This window comes from Marmota marmota, unplaced genomic scaffold (assembly GCF_001458135.2).
Source record: "Marmota marmota marmota unplaced genomic scaffold, marMar, whole genome shotgun sequence".
Taxonomy (NCBI): domain Eukaryota; kingdom Metazoa; phylum Chordata; class Mammalia; order Rodentia; family Sciuridae; genus Marmota; species Marmota marmota.
Window position 1 is genome coordinate 26372392 of NW_026000016.1, and position 18041 is coordinate 26390432.

An 18041-nucleotide genomic window follows, 5' to 3' on the forward strand; every position below is an offset into this window, starting at 1 on the left:
GTTAAGACTCTCACAATCCAATCATTTCTCCTCTGAAACTTCTTGCATTGTCTCACACGGAATCATTTGGGGGACACCTCATATCCAAACCATAACATATATATATATACACATTTATATCATATATCTCATAGATATGATAGAGAACTGGTATCAAGAATATATAAAGAACTCTTGCAACTCATCAATAAATAGATAACTCAATGAAAAGTTGAACCAATGACATTAAAATAGATATTAGCCCATGAAAATATTCTTGATTTTATTAGTCATTAATACAATTACAAATCAAAACCACGATGATATACTAATAATGTTGTATCTTTAGGACAGTAAAACGAAAAATACGGACAATTAACAATCAAGAAAGTGAGTCTGGAATTCTCATACATTGTTATGGGAATGTATAATGAAGCATCTGTTTTGGAGAACAAGGTTGACGCTTGAAGCTAAACACAGAGTTGCCTTTGACCAAATAATCCCACTACTAAGTATATACTCAAAACAATTAAAAACAGAGTTGGCTCAAGCGCTCAGTCATGTGCCTTTCACCACCTTTACAGGGCAGTGCTGCCAGATGCCGAGATGCACTTTTGCGCTCCTTGCCATAGCACACACACCATGACAAAGAGTGAGAAGTAGTCCTTCAACCAGAGCCTGGCCAAGTGGAAGCTGTTCATCTACAACCGGACCACCAGAGGCTTCCTGGGGTGTACCGCCAGGAGCTGGGTTCAATCTGGGTTTAATCTCACTCTTCTAATATTTAATGGGCCCCGGCTGCACTCTTCTCATTCACACAGTGGCAATGCTTCAGACTCTGAATGAGGAGGTTCCAACATATGGTGATATGATTCCTAGTGCAAAACTTATAGTTCTTCCAAAACCAGTGACTACGTTGGAATACACAGTGCATCCGATCCAAGTTCCTAGGAAGGGTATGTTAAAGACCTTAAGAAGTTTCTAAAATCATCTTCTGTGGAAGAACAGAAGAATCTTAGAGTCTGTCCTGATGGAGTACTTTTTGAACAGAAGGGTCCAGTTGATGTTGCATGTCAGTTTCCTATTACTTTAAGCATGCGATGGTATTAATGATCCTGATTTTGGCCATTCCAAAGGAGAACCTTGTACTTTTGTGAAAATGAACAGTGATGAAAACATAGCAATTGTAGAAATGTATCCTAATCTTGAAGATATAGACTTAAAGTATTTTCCATAATATGGCAAAAAAAAAAAAAAAACTGTTTGTGGTTATCTACAGCATTAGTTGCTGTCCAGATCATCTTTGGATCTAATTGTACCAGAAATGAATAACAGTCGAGTGCAAAATGGATGAATCACCCCACTTAACAAATAAGGATGATCATGGCCAGTTTTGGAGATGAGTTGTGTTCAAAATCATAGCATGAGCATAGTATGAGTAGGAGGACTTCACAGAATAAATGTGTTGTCTGTCTTCATTTTGAATCAGCTGAACCTGCCATTCTAGAATTATGAGACCACTTTGGAGAGAGGTGTGTGACACAAGACACTGGGGTAACATTATAAGTGTGCTTCATGTCCTCTGATGTAACTGCCTGTTAACTCTGCTGCCCTGAGCCAGTGTACAGACACCTGATAGGGGCCAGTAAACTTCTGATTCTGAACACATAGGATGGGGGTCCTCTTTTTATGTGGTTTAATTGCAAAATGTCTAAAGATTAATATGCTGAGCTAGGTAAACATTTTATGGATTTAACACTGCTTAATTTTCATATCTTGATGCCAACAAAGTTTTAAGTATAAAAATGGTACCTAGCCACTATCAAGTGACGTTATAGCTGTAAACAATGTGTATGAATAAATTCTGTATGTGAGTAGGAAAAAAATAGAGGTGAATCTTAAAGTTATCTTGGAAAAAAATTAAAAACATATGTCCATAGGAAAAAAATAGGTTCAAAAACATTCATAGCATCATTGCTCTTAATAGCACAAAAGTGGAAATAACCTTCATGTTCATCAATTGATAACAAATGAGCAAAATGTAGTAGATCCATACAATGGACATGGATCTACTACATTTGGTCATAAAAATGAATGAGGTACTTATTCACAGCAGGGATGAATCTTGAAAACAGCAAGTTCTGAAATAACTAGTGATGATAGGATGACTTTGTGATTATGTTAAAACTAGGGACATGTACATCTAAAAAGGGTGACTTTATGATACATGAATTATATGTTAATTTTTAAAAAGTTAACATTCATCCTTTTTCCTGGCCTGTGCATGGAAAAGTCTGACTTTCTCTTCCAGAGTTAAGTGAGAAAGCAAGATTTTCCATGTCACTGGTACTTCACGGAGATAAGGAAGAAGTCAAAAAGGAGGCCACATTTCAGCACATTGCCAATAGAACCTGGAAAGAGCAGGAGAGAATTTAGAACAAATTGCCTCTGTAGTGGCATCTTACATAACTCAGCCCAAACTGTAGCCCTGTGGTTTTATACCACCTTTCCTTTATGGAAAGGCTGAGACAGCCTTGCCCTCCCTCTCCAGTGCCTCCCAGGAAAACACCTGGTGATTTCGGAATTGCCTGGGGATCTTGTCAAAGTGCAGATTCTCACTGAGTAGATCTGGGCAGAGCCTGAGTTTCTGCATTTCTCCCCAGTTCCCCTGGGATGGTGCTGCTGTTGCTGTTGCAGGGAATGAACACACTTTGAAATGTAAGGCTCAGGGCAGCCTGCAAACAGGAATTCTGCTTATCACACTCTAGAAGAGAAGTGTGGACCAGGTTTTGAAGGAAGAGCAGATGCATTATTTACCAGGGCAGGAAGTGATATTCCTGGTCATTGAACGGAATGGCTCAAAAGTGGACCTCTATAAGACAAGTGCAAATGAGTCTTAAGCAGACTGGTTCAGCTCTACCAGAGATGGAGACATAATGGTGGAAAGAAAGAAAGAGGAGATCAAGGAACTTCAGTGGTCTTTGTGTGACATTTATACGGGTCCCCCTCAGCCATCAATTTTGAGACTGTGCCTGCTCTGCATCACAGTTGGTCCATGAACTCTTCATAGATGTCATCCCAGCCGTGCAGTCCAAGAGGAGATTCTGAGGCTAAACACACTTATTTATTTGACTTAATTTTAAAATGCTTACTTTTATTCTTAATGCAGGACACATGATTCCTGCGTTTTTAAAACATGGTTACATGTCATGAGGTTTAGGATTTTGTAAAAAAAAAATTCTTGGTCTTTGAAACGGTGATTTCCAATGCTGACTATGCATTTGGATGATCTGAGAAGCTTCCTCACCCCTGGATACTTTGATTTGGCAGACCTGAGACGGGGACTGGGAAGCAGTATTTTTAAACAGCTCCCAGGTGATTTGAATGTGCAGCACCTGCTCTCTGATCATTATCTGACCTGACTCTCCCAGCAATGGGCTGCCCAGAGGGGTAAACACTGGGCTTCCATGGCTCAAAGAGTCAAAGGTATAAATTATTATCTGTGCCTGACAGATTTCATTAAAATGTGCTTACAGACTATATAGCAGTGGTCAATAGTTGTCTGTGAAGCCATAAATAGGCCCACTACCCACAAGGAATATTAGCTCATAAAACTCACACTTGCAATTTTTAAAGATGGACATTGGCAATTTATAAGAAACACCAAGGAAGTAAATGAATCTAGCATTTTAGAGCAGTATTCTCCTCCTTAAAAATATTGGATCAGTTGCTTTGAATCCATTTGGAAAGAAGCTTTGGCTTAAGAGGTATGGGGGTTTGGCAAGAATCAGAGAAGCCCAGACAGCCACGCAGACAGATAGTTTTGGTATTCAAGAGCTTTCATGAAGGGCTTTATTTTATTTTTGTATCTTTCAAACTAATTCAATTATTTTCCTTTTTCTTAGTTGTTGGAGGATAATTTTTTAGACTTAGTTTTAAGAGTACAGTTCATAAGTGAGTACAGTTCCACAAGTGTATCTAACTGTGTAAACATCATCCCAATCAAGATATTGGACATTTCCATCATTCCAAGAACTTTCTGAATTTTGCAATCAGTTCCTCCCCAGCTCTGCCCTAGGTAACTCCACTGGTCTCTTTTCATCTAAATGAAGCATAAAATATATACTTTTGTATGTCAGGCTTGTTCACTCAGCATAATATTGTTGAGGTTCATTTATGTTATTGCATGAATCAGTTGTTTATGTTCTAATTTTTATTATTAAATAGTATTGTGGATGTACCACAGTTTTTGATTTTTAAATTTTTAAAAAAATTATGTTTGTTCTTTTTAGTTATACATGACAGTAGAATGTATTTCGACATATCATATATTCACTTCTCATTCTTGATATATCATGGTTTTGTTTTGTGTTTTAAATTGTTTTACCTATTGGTCATTTGATTTAATTTTAGTTTGAAGCTAGTATAAAGATGTAAGGAGATTTATTTACAAGTCTGTTTGTGAAGCTATGTTTTTATTTCTTTTACATAAACAACTGAAAGTGTAATTGTTAGGACACATGTTATGTGGGTCAGATGATTAATTTATAAGAAACTCAAATTGATTTCCAAAGCTTTTTCATTCCCACCAATAATGGAAGACAATAACAGTTGCTAAAGATGTTTAACAATATATACCAACACTTGTATTGTGTGCCTTTTAAATCTTAGTCATTCTGCTTGATTTGTAGTGATATCTTATTGTGATGTTATATTCCATTTTCCTGATTACTAAAGACAAAACAAATGTCAGCCCCACCTCAAACCATACATGAATATTAACTAGAAATGAATTACAGATGAAAATGTGTGTGACCCTGAGGGTAGGAACATATTTCTCATGAAACTCATAAAAAAGCACATGAGTATGAGAGAGAAAAAGTGATCATTTGAATTTCATCAAAACTTAAATCCTCTGCCATTTGAAATATAACATTAATTATGTTTTGAAAAAGTCACAGACCAGGACACAATATTTCAATGAACACCTTTAGTAAAAGCCTTTTATCCAGAATATATAAACAACATGTAGAACTAAAAAACGGAAAATAAATGCACTAATAAAAAGGAAGATAAAAATATTGCATGGATCTTTTAAAATTTATACGTAATTTTACAAAAGTGCATAAGTTTGATCATATGCCTTAAAAAATAGTCTTTATTATTACAATTTTATTTGTTTCTACTTCATCTCCTTATTCTACTTATATTAGTACCCAGCCTTAATCCCCTGGGCACTGATGGTAACAACCTAGAGTATTTCTCTACTAATTTAGTCATATGTCACACACAAAAACACTTCTTGTCCATTTCAGTAACAAAATGAGAACATGCTATGTTTACATTTCTACATATTTTTCTTTTCCCTCCTAATTCTTGCTATTGACATTGATCCATTCATGGTGTATATGTATGCAGTATGTATTTACCATAAACTAGTTAGCCATTTCCTTTTCTTCAAATTTCTCCACTCAGTAAAGCAATAAAACTTCTTACATATATCTTTACTTTTGAAATTTTATTTTTGAGTCTGGAATTTCTGCCAGATTTTTTTTTTCTTAAAAGACAATGCTCTTTTCCCACATCTCAAACAGTGATTGATTAGGAACAAAAAGATCTGATGCTAGATGGCTGGGGTTCAATTTGTAGCTATGCCATTTGTTAGCTGTGCCACCTTGAACCTGAGATTGCACATCTGTAAAAGGGGAATAATAACCCTTGTCTCATTCAAATGAATTAACACCTGCATAGCATTAGTGCCTGGCATATAGGAAGTGTTGCAGAATTGTTAGCTATGCCTATAATTCATTTCACAAATGTTGAATAAACACCTACAGATTTTTTTATAGACTCCAGGGGTATAATAGCGAATAAAACTGACAAAAATATCACTCTCCCCATAGGACTTTCATTCAGCAGAAAAATCTGCTAGTAGGGTTTATAGTATAAAAATACTTTTGTTGTTCTAATAAAGTATTCAACTTACTATTTCTTTTGATTTGCATTTTCCTGGTTAGAGGTGCATTTCACTTGTAAATTTGATGCTTTGGTTTGTACATCTACATATTAATTGGGTATGTATGTATGAATTAGGCATTTCCTCACTGAGACCAAAGGACCTGAGTAGTACAACTTAGAGGAGGAAAAGTTCATAGCTAATGAGATCCAGTCCTTTGTTGGTGGCCTCCATTGCTCTGAAGAGGTAAAAAGGAACATCATGGCTCAGGGGCAGAGTAGAGGAAAGCTTCTCACCTCCTAGTAGCCAAAAAGCACTGAGAGAGGGAGGAGCCAGGGGGATAAACTAGAACCCCCAAGGGCACATTCCCAGAGACCTACTTCATCTAGCCCCACCTACCCACAATTACCTCCTAGTATAGGGACCCTTTCAAATTTTTAATCCATCAAATGGATTAATCCACTGATTAGTTTACAACTTTCATAATCCAATCATTTCATTTCTGAACATGCCTGTATTATCTGTCACATGACCCTATTAAAGGGAAACCTCATATTCAAACCACAGCCATGTATTTTTATGTAATTTTTAAATCCATTCCTTAAATTTTCAGTTGTTTCTGTTCTGTATGAATGATAATGATTTTCAGTGTGTTACTAATCCTTTTTACATAAATCTAAGGAGTGTCTATTAACTTTGTGGATAGCATCTTTTGTCATGGGAAATTGTTTTTCATTGTGATATAGTTAATCATTTCCATTATTATTTTATAACTTCTAGACTAAAAGATTTGGCTAGGTTTCATTGTACCTGCTGTTTCAGAAACATTTCTAACAAAACTTTAACTGTTTAATTTTTCACTTTTAAATCTTTGTCTGAAATTGATTTTTGAATATGGTGTCACAGAGTTTCATTTCTCTTTTACAGATAGTCAATTATGCTGATCCTATTTCTTAAATATTTTATTGTTTTTCTACAAAATTGAAATGAATACTTGGTATCATATATGTAATGTATCTTCCACTTCTGAATATTTATTCTATTTACAAATCTGTTTGTTCTTATGCCTGTATCATATTGGTTGATTGATTGTACTTATTTGGGGGGATGTGTTGATACCCAATGAGATTCATCTTCTCTTACTTTCTTTTCCAGTTGCACTGGTGCTTCTTGGGCATTTATTTGTCTATTTGACTTTAGCATGATTTAGCCTAATTTTGAAAATGCAAGAATTCTAATTGGAATTAGGTTAAATTTACATATTAATTTTAAAGAATTTATATTGTCTTTCCTTTCAAGAACATGGTATGCCTTTGGTAGGATAGAATAAAAAGAAATATTTTAAGTGAAACAAATATACCTAGAAAAAAAACACTTTCTGTTGAATAGTAATATGATGTTATTTTTGTATTTTTAATACATTTCATAACTCTTTTCGTATAAATACTGAACTTTTCTTATTAAATTTGCTCCTAAGCATTTTAAAGATTTTTGCTGACATTTTAAATAACTAAATTTCCCATTTCTATTTTTAGGTGTTACTGGTACATCAAAGAATATTTCTTGATGTTTTGATTTCATCTTATACTCAGTCATTTTCTAAAATTATTCTGGTGGTTTATATCAGATTGATAAAAAAGATAAAACTTTCTTCTTTTTCAGTTTTTATATCAGTTATTTCATGCTATTTTGCTACTGTATGTGTTAAGACCTCAAAGAAAATATAAACATTAACAATGATAGCGACTATCTCTGTCCAGTTCCTTTTAAAAATTAAAATTGCTTTATTATTTGATGTTCAGTATAATATGTTGTTTTTTAGGATCTAATATTTGTTATATTTAAAATAGCTCTTTTTATTTTTCTTATGTAGTATTTTAATAAAATGGTTTGTGCATTTTAAATTCCTTTTTTTACAATCAATAGATATGATTTTTATACTATAACGTGTTAGTAAGTGGTTTACGTGGATACATTACTTGATATTGAACACTTCTGCTTTCCTGGAACAAATCCTGCTTAATCATAACATGGGATTCTTTAGTTCCAAGGTTAAGTGTGTTTCTATACTGCAGATTCTCAGAATCTTTCATAATCTAACGATCCTTTGACTGCTAAAAGGGGTATTGAACAGGAACATTTCCCAAAAATTTTCTGTAATCCTCTTTATTGAGGTATGATGGACCTATAAAAGCTAAATATATTTAATGTATGCAACTTGATGTTTGAATGTAAGTATGCACCTCACCATTAAGATCCTGGGCATATCTATCACCTACCCAAATTCTCTCACATCTCTTTTGTTTCTGTTATTTTCTGTGTATGAATGTATGTGTATGCTTGTGTGTGTGTGTGTGTTTGTGTGTGTGTGCACGCGCGCATGTGTATGTAAGAACTTTTAATGTAGGATTTACCCTCTTAGAAAAATTTAAGTACACAGTGTCTGTTGTGATCTAAAGACATTGTGCTGATTACTAGATATTTAGAACATATGTATCTTAAAGCATAACTGAAACTTTGTAATCTTTAAGTAAATTTGATTTCAGAGCCCCTTTCTGGTGCAGAATGTTAGTATTTCTCAGAATATAGTTTGGAAAACGTACCACTGAAAAGTACTGTTGTTATTAATAGTCCCATCTGCATACAGTCTAAGTGGCATCCTGGTTTTGAGTCTTTTCAGAGGAAAGGGATAATGATCCAAAGGGGAGTTCTCATATCCATTCATGGCAGTACCATCCCATTTGTTTCTACAAATGCTTTTCTTTCTTAACCTGCATGCTAGCAAAGTCAACTTAATGTTCTAAGTACGGTTGTGATCATTCACCTTGAGTAATAGCTACATAATTAATTATATACCTTTGGTTAATGTTTTAAAGCATGACTTTTGGCTTGGCATAAAGTGTTAAATATCTTTTCCTCCCCAAGGTCACACAACTGAGAACCATCAGAGTTAGCATTGAACCAGTTTCACACCTTTTATTCCTTACTACAAGGCTTTGAGGCTAGAGGAGACAGGTTTATCAAACCTAAGAATACCAGGTAAATGAATGGGGGAAATCATAGTAGACTTGTTTCATCTAATTGGCTTGATAATTATTTCTCCTAGGTGTCCAATCTGATCCCACCAAATCTTTACCCTTCTCACCAGACCCACATAAAACAAATATTAGAAATATGGGCTCTGGAGTAAGTGCCATCATGAACAAATCATTTAATCTTACTTCCTATTTACTATGGACAAGTTACTCAAATCTTTCTGTTTCTTGGCTTACTCATCTATGAAGTGAGTGCAATAATAGTAATATCTCATAGATTTTGTTTGGATTGAGTGATGTGACACTAGTGTAGGGCAGAGTCTATACCCTCTTAAGTGTCCCGTGTAAGCTGGTCATCATCATTATGACTATTGATAGCTTTATTCCAGCAGGGACTTTGTCAATAGAGAAAAATATAGGAAGTAAATTCTCCCTCCTCATGCTACACTCTTAGCCAAGCTAAACAACTTTGCTTTTTTTGGTCATTTGTCATATAACAGGATTTGGAATATTTGTTCTCTTTCTAGTTTGTCAGTAATCCTTTTAAAGGTAATTGATTAGATGTAGCCCCAAATAAGAGAGTAAACCCCATACTTCTCATTATAGAGGCTAGATTCCTAGAGGATCAACCCTCTCCCCACCCCTTATTTTTCTCCTGTACTGGGGAAAGAACCCAGGTCTTGCACATTCTAGGCAAGTGCTCTGCCATTGGCCTACATCCTCAGCCCTTTGTCTTTGTAGCAACCACAGAACTCATATATCAGCAGCTCTCAGTAGGGAAGAAGTGAAGGGGATTATTGCCATATCTGAATATTGACATGGCATATGCAGTTTAATAGAATATTCTCAATAACATAAATATGATGAATTTGAAAAATCTCTTATACAAATTATAGAGTGCTTTAGAATCTTCCTGGCTGGTGAGGATGTGCTAACTCTCCAGCCACACCCACAGGCTGGTGCCTACTCCAGCTGTGCCTAAAACCAGAGTTGTTTTTATTTCATACGTCTGACCACTAGACAGTAAGCAAATAGTTCAGAGAGGTGCAGGAGAGAAATCTATGAATCCCCAACCTTCATAAGTTGATCATTGTCAGTCAGCATTTTTGCTGTGGTGACTAAAAGACCTGACCAGAACAATCATAGAAGAAGAAAAGTTTATTTGAGGGCTCATGGTTTCAGAGGTCTCAGTCCATAGACAGCAGGCTCCATTCCCTAGGGCTCTCGGCAAGGCTGAACATCATCATTGTGGAAGAGTGTGAGGGAAGCAGCTCACATGATGATCAGCAAGCAGAGAGATAGAGACTCCACTCACCAGATACAAAATATATACCCTTAAAGCCACATCCCCAGTGGCCCACCTCCTCCAGCCACACCCTACCCACCTTCAATTACCACTCAGTAATTCCCACCAGGGGATGAATGCACGGATTGGGTTAAGACTTTCATAACCCAATTATTTCTACTCTACACCTTCTTGCATTGTCTCACACATGAGCTTTTGGGGGACACTTCACATCAATCCAGAACAACCATGTACAGATTTCTGGTCACCCTAAGTGAGTTGATGATAATGGGATTCCAATTCAGTTTTTGGTAAATTAAAACTTTAATTGATCCAGCAGGTTATTCTGTTAAGGAAACTAGCTGGACATATTATTTGCCTATATTGTGGTAACTAAAGTTGGTAGGCCTGGGGTTTATATAACCTGCCTATCTTATATCTATTTGATCCAGGTTTCTTCTCTTCATGCTCACATTCAGGCTGTGAAGGTTGAGGATTAGTCTTAATAATTACTTGAAATCATTGATGCGGCTGTGTCCCTGTAGTATGCTGTTTTTAAGTCTTTTGGGTATAGACCAAGGAGAGGGATAGCTGGGTCAAATGGTGGTTCCATTCCCAATTTTCCAAGAAATCTCTGTACTGCTTTCCATGTCGGCTGCACCAATTTGCAGTCATTCTGATGTTGAACCCTCCCCTGAAACTCATAAACAGGAGGAAACCCCTAGGTATTACAGAATAAGAAAATAATAGTTCCCATTTATTGAGTGGCTACCATGTGCCAGAGATGTTTCTGTATATTTTCTTACCTAATGTCTCATCATCTCTAGAAGGCAAGATTCTGTGTACTTGTCCAGGAAATCAAAACTCAGAGAGTCTCAATTTATTCCTCAAGTTTTCACAACTGGTAATCAGCAGAGTTGGGATTCACATGCACACCCATCTCCCTCTATAGTTCTGCTGCTAATCATTTTCTTCTCTGATACCATAATTTGCCTTTAAAGAGGAAAAAAATCCATAAATAACTAGAAAACAACCAACTTGTGAGATATAAAACATGCTGTATTTAAGAATTATGCTGAGCAAAGTTAATTACTGTTGCTTTTTGATAGAATTACAAGGTGAATGCACAGGAGGAGGTGTTGGCTGCAACTCAGCTTTATCTGAAAATAATTCTCCCTTTCAGTTGTCATGTAATGCAGTTCTTTCGGTTGGTCTACATTGGCTTTTTAGCTTCTCTAGTAAGTTCTTATTATTGACAGAAGGAAAATCCAATTGCCTTAAGTGTCTTTTGCAGGAAGCTAACTCCAGACCCTATGAGCCATTCTCTGGGCAAATTTCTGTCACTTCTGGCCCTGGGATTTGAGGAGACAGCTCCTCAGCCCTTGACCTCTTCACTAGCTCATTCCTGAGAGCCTGAAATTCTCAGTCTCCCCTCCTCTTCATGCACCCGGCTTACACTTTAAGATCTAGTTCAAGTTTGTTTTTCTCCATAAAGCATTGCTCAAAAATAACCCAACAAAAATAATCTGCATTGAGTTCCTCTTTTCCAGATTATTCATGCATGCGTTGCTGGAATCATTCAACTTGGCATTTGGTCATTTCCTATTCTCTTTTAGATATTAGTGCCCTTAATATCATAAGTCCTTAATATCATGGAGGGACCAGAATATTTCAGAGCTCCAATTGTAAAAGGATAAGCTCTCTGGAGGTCGGGAAAAAAAAAAAAATAAGAGCAGCGCAATTTTCATCATGCTGGGGTGATGAAAGAAATGTAAGCAATGTTAGGCTTGGAAGAGGTGTGTTATCCATCTTTAACTCAGTGAAAGGGTGGCCCCTGCACATGCTCAGCAGGAAGCGACTGTTGACCAGGGCTTCTGAGTGAGCCTTTCTCCTCCCTACTCATCACTGGAATATTGGCAGCCTTTTCCTGCCAAGGGCAGGCTGTCTTGAATTCTGGTAAGCAGCTTGCAGGAAATTGTTGCAATTAGGTGCCGTTTCATAGAGAACTGTGCAAATCATAGCATGTCATTTTGGGGATTAGCACTGCTGTGTCCTATAAGATGGTGAGGGCAAAAATTATGATTTTGTGGATGCATGTTGCTTTGATTTCAACTGTTGTTGCAAAATGTGGTTGCATAACTTTCATCAGCTTATCTTCCTAGTCTTAGAAGGGCTTCTACCTGCATGAACAGGGATGTAGAAGTCAATGAGAACGAGCCACAGTTTCTGTCTGCTCATTATTTGATTTTCCAGGATGGCAGATGTACAATCGCTGGTCAGCAAAGAATTACTGTTTGATTTGCTGATTAATTCTATGGCTTCTAAATTTACCCGGAATCCTATATATAACAGGCACTCCTCAAAATTTAAGTCTATAAAGTGCCTGCCAAATTTGGGGGTTTCCTCTGGTCCTGTAGTAAATATGGATTGGGGTACTGGATCAGTAACAGAAGTGGGGAGACCTGGGTACATGGGCGCTCCGAGCCCCTGATAAAAATGCCACCTCTGGTTCACTGTGGAGAACAGGGAGCAAGGTTGTTGAGAAAGTCCTCTTCCCTCCTATTGAGACAATAAGTTTGGAATCCATTTCCAAACCACTCCAATCCCAGTAACAAGCTGGAGAAGTCCAAATGAAATGACACAATCAAATCCATCCCACAGCCAACAAAGAAGGCCATCCAAAATGCAAGAACAAATAAAATAAAAAATCTTTTGGCAGAGCTAAGAGAAAAAGGACTGCAATTTAAAAGGGAACTGAAATTGCTTTTAATAGATCCTGGTAGAGCTGCCGAGAGACCTCAATCTCTCAACTCTACATATTATTTATTGATTGGGCTAGAGTCCTTGCTAAATCTTGAGTGCTTTATAGATTTACACAATCTTTGGGTTGCAGAATGCAGCCTGGAAAAGAGAAATCTTTGTTCTGGAGTTATTTCTTCTCCAGCTATGTTGTTGTATTGTTTTACTATGCCTCAATTTACTTATCTGGGAAATGGGAAGAAGTATACAACCATTTCTCATCTTTCTTTCTCAGAAGTACTTATACTAAGCAGCCACATGCACCAGTTAAGATATTTGGTCTCTTCTATTTAAATACAAATTCCTCCAATCAAACCCTACCTTAATAGATTTTACTAGCAGTGGATAAGTCCAGGAGTCTGCCAAAAGGGGGATTCTGTGCATTTTTTTTTACTTTACTGCAATTGGTCTGTAGCTACAGGGCCAACTCTGATATCTCTGATAGATACACTTGGTGCATAAAATATCCTGGGCAGATTAGCTGTGTAAAATCAGAATCTGGGATTTTAGTCTTAGCTCTAAAAGCAATTTGTTATGAAGTCTGGAACAAGTCAATTTATGGTTTTTTTTTTCATCTTTAAAATGAAAGGATTGGACTTAGGTATAAAGTTCCTGCCAGTTCTTATAGTCTATAATATTATAGTTTTGAAATCCGTGACATTGCTCCTCTTTCAAGAAGCATAAAATATTGGCTTTAAAGACACAGAGGAAAAAAAATGGTATTTTCCTTTCACTCCATTAAGAATAATGCCCTATTGCCAAATTAGTGACATGGTAAATTGGGGTTACAGTATTCAGTGTCTCTCCCTGGCAGGCATAAGGCCGTCATCAGTCCTTGCTCTGAAATAGAATATTCTTTTAAAAATGAAGGCACTACCAGTATTCTAAATAAAAAAGTAAATCTGGAAAAGATGGAAGAAATTTTTTTTGGTGTGGGGGGGTGAGAGGTGGGGATGTACTACATCTGTTCTTAAATAAGCAAGATGTTTGATCCTAAAACAAGAATCTGTTTTATGAGATAGTCAAAGTCCATTTGTGCTTCTGTATTTTTCCTCAATGTCCCTCCTGCATCTAGCTGTGGCTCTTCTTCAATCTCACATTGGCTCTACTGAAAAGTCCTAACTCAGAAAACAAACCATCCAATCTTGTGTATTGTTCATGCACATTTTAGATACTCTTTACTAATATAAGAATTTCAATTCAACTACTTAAGTGAAAGAATGAATTGTGTTTGGTTTGCTTTCTTTTAATGTATTTGGTGAATATGCAGAGAATGGCATTTTCTAAAAACAAAAACATTTAAAATAAGATCCCACCAGATGATGCTAGCTTTTCATTATAAACAGATGTTACAGATCAAACAACTACCACCATTCTAGAACCCCCTTCTCCACCAGATTAAGTGAACTGATGGCCAAAAAGTTATACTGAGAAGAAAAGAAATGCTATGCTACCTTTGGCAATGTGACTTTACTCCTCAATGCATAGATTTGGGTAAAATGACAAGAAGGGAGACAAGTTTGAGGTCAAGACAACACAGAAAAAGGAGAAATCTGCAACATTGCTGAGGGACACACCTGTACAGAGGATAAAGCAAACAAGAGGGAAAAGAAAGCAATATCTATACAGTTTTGGGCAATGAATCCTGCCAACTAAGCTCTTGAAAATTTTGGCAAACCGGGCCACCACTTAATGTATGTATTGAGGTCTTCTGTGTGCTCAGCATTGTGCAAGGCAGTGCTGAAGTTCCAAAAACCATGTTGCATTTCAACTCAAAGGCATTTCTTCGATGTCCAGTAAGTAGTAAGCTGTGCTACCCAAAGGGGATAAAAAGAGTAGTATAAGTAGAAGTAGGTAGCCCTTCAAACAGTGTGAGGCAGGCTGTGCCTGCACTGAATGTCTCTGTTACCAAGAACTCCCTGCATTCTCCAGTAGCTCAATCTGTCCTATCTAAGGATGCAGCCAAAGAACACATCCCTTGCACACAGAAGCTCCTGCCTATGCAGAATTTTCCTTTCTCCAAACAGATTTATGCTCTCCAAAATCTTTGTGGTGCTTTTCCCCTGGCTTGCGATGCCCCTCCTAATGTACCCTCCTGGAAACTCCTGCTTACCTTTAGACTCACCTACACATCTTCTCCACATGACATTTAGTCAGTTTTGCAGCACTAAACCATGGTTCATCCACTTTTCTGGGCACACCTAGCAGTATCTGGGAGGGACATTTCATTCGCAAGTATAGTTTTGCGGTTTATAACTAAATATCAGCAAATTTGGCTCATAACAGTTATGCAAAGCATCATAAAGCAGTGATTGCTGCTATTGTATCCTGAGCTCATGATCTTAATCTCTTTTTCACCTTTAGTATTTTCAGTTTCACTGAAAGGCACATCAAAAATACTGATGTTTCATCAGTACTTCTTATTTTAAAAACTCATGTTTAATGTTCATTTCTTAATTGAATCATATGTAAACAGACTTTTTGCAATGTCTGTTCAAAATCAGCAGGAAGTTTAGGTCAAATTGATATTTGATGCTTTGACAATAGTCCTGCATTATTCATAGACAAGACATGCCGGCTCTCCCCGACTTGAAATTTCTTCTGTGTGTTCCAGGGGATTTGGCAATCTCTCCTTTCTCCAATTGCACTGTGTAATGTGTGATGGGCAATCCTGTTTCATGCATTGCAGGAACAAAATGTAACACAGCTTCATTTACTTGGAGATATATTCTTTTCTTAGGTCCAGTAAAGCATTTGGCAGCTGCTTTGCAAGAAAATGTAGAACCATAGTTCTTTGTCTAATATGGAAATGTACGGCACTTATATAAATGTGTGCTTTGAGGGTCTATTTCCATGTATTTCTGTGTCCAAAATAACTTTATTTCAATGCCAAATTATAGGGAAAGCTTTCTGAACACATTTTAAAGGGCAATTATCAACAATAGTGGTATTGAAAGTGTAATAGTGAAAAAAAAATGAACAGCTATAATCAAGTTTAGGCAGTAACAGCCACATCACAATTGCTTCTAGGATACTGTGGTGATAAGATGCCATGGGTATTGTAAGATAAATTTATATCTCATAGATATTAAGATGTGAGAAAAAATGCATCTTAAAATTGGTAAGATGTGGTTAAGACATGGAATACATGTACAGCTTTGCTTATTGGAAAATCATTAACTCAAACACTGACCATGAAACAATAAAGAAGAAAGAAAAGTGATCTGCTTTGGAAGGCAAAAAGAAGATATATGGAAAAACCAATGAATTAAAAACCAAAAGCAATAGAGTCTTTTTTTAACCATTTTGCATTATCTATCATAAATTATCTTAGAAATTCTGGACATAGAGTAAGATCATCTGCAAAAACAACAACAAACAAACAAACAAACAAACAAAAAAAAATAGAAAACTCTTTTGTTCTCTCTTTCTCTTTCTGCCACTCCAGTATCTGTGACTTTTAGTTTTCTCTTGCCCAATTGCATTGACAAGCATGTTGCTGGTTTTGGTTTCAGATGTGTATCTTTTAATCATGTTTGGCCATTCCAATTTACTAAGGATTTTTAGAAAAACCTGGAAGAGGTGTGGACTTGAATCAAATGCCCCTTTGTTTCATCATCCATTGAAATGATTCCATGTTCCTTCCCTCTGACCTAGACATGTGTCATATCATTAACATCCTAATATCACAACATCCTTGTATTCATGGGTTTAGCTGTATTTGTGGTTATTTATCAGTTTAACAAAAACCAGTTGAACTCATTTCATCTAAGAAGGTAAATATTAAACCTTAACAGCATAACAGCATATATCTAAACACATTCAATTTGCTTGTGCTCAGCATGGCTGCCTGCCTAGAATTCTGTGTTCTTGAATTTCTTCTACATCAACCCCAAACTGTCACAATGGAGACAGCAGCTCTACTTAGTAGTATAAAGCTACAGTAGTGGAAATAGTATGGTGTTGGCAGAAGATTAGGTTGCGCAATGGAACAATGTATATATGATCCCCCAAAAAATGACAATTTAGTACATGATTTTTTAAAAAATTGATTAAATCAGTGAGACAAGGATGAAGTGAATTTTTATTTATCTTACAGGAAGCAGTATTTTCTGTGCCTCTGAAATTTATATGTACATCTTCTGTGACCTTTATCCTGTGGTGTTGCCAGCATAACTGGAGATGGCAGGGTAGGGGCCCCCGAGGCTATGGAGATAAGCAGAATGAGTCAGAGAAAGAAGTTGGCCCAGTCTTATATATTCATTTCCACCATTATAGGTTCTCTTAGGGAATTTAACTTAGAAAGAATGAGGGGACATTCTTTCTCACAGGATATTGGAAGAATTTATAATCTTTTATAGAATTTATCATTGTCTGTTTTTTTTTTCATTGCATATTTTTGACACTATTACATATGGTCCTTTCCAGAAGATAAATTATATATTTTCAAAAATGGAATTAAAAATAAGTGATATGTGCAAAAATCTTTTGAAAAGTTCCTTTTGTATGAAAAGCTTGCTGTTTTGTAATGTTTCTTTTAAAGTATGAAAAATGCTTATGCTTCAATAATCTAAATGACAGAGTTAAGTCTTCATTGCTGTATCTATTTAAAACAATTAGATTTTTTTTTAAAGTCAGAACACTTTTGCCTTGGTGGCTGGAGCTTTGTTTCAAGTGGCAGTCACTCTTCTCTGTTACTTATTCCCAAAGATGAAATGATTTTTCCAGTTCTGGGTCCTAAATTATTTAATTGTCTCCCATCTTTGGGCAAAGGAGAGGATCAGGGAAAATAATTTTAGGATATTTTCTGGCCCTGTCCACAAAGGGGCTGGAAGACTCTTGGGCAGATGTTTATTTGTTGGTACCTGAGTTTACTTACATCTCATTGAGATAAAGACAATTTCTGTATTAGCCATCTTTTCATTGCTGTGAACCAATGACCAGAACAACTTAGAAGAGGAAAAGTTTATTTTGGCTCATGGTTTCA

General features: G+C 36.3%; 1 pseudogene; it reads left to right on the forward strand.

The window, feature by feature from the left end:
• Window positions 1–621: 621 nt before the first annotated feature.
• On the forward strand, window positions 622–1382 carry LOC107140295 (annotated as a pseudogene).
• Window positions 1383–18041: the final 16659 nt, after the last annotated feature.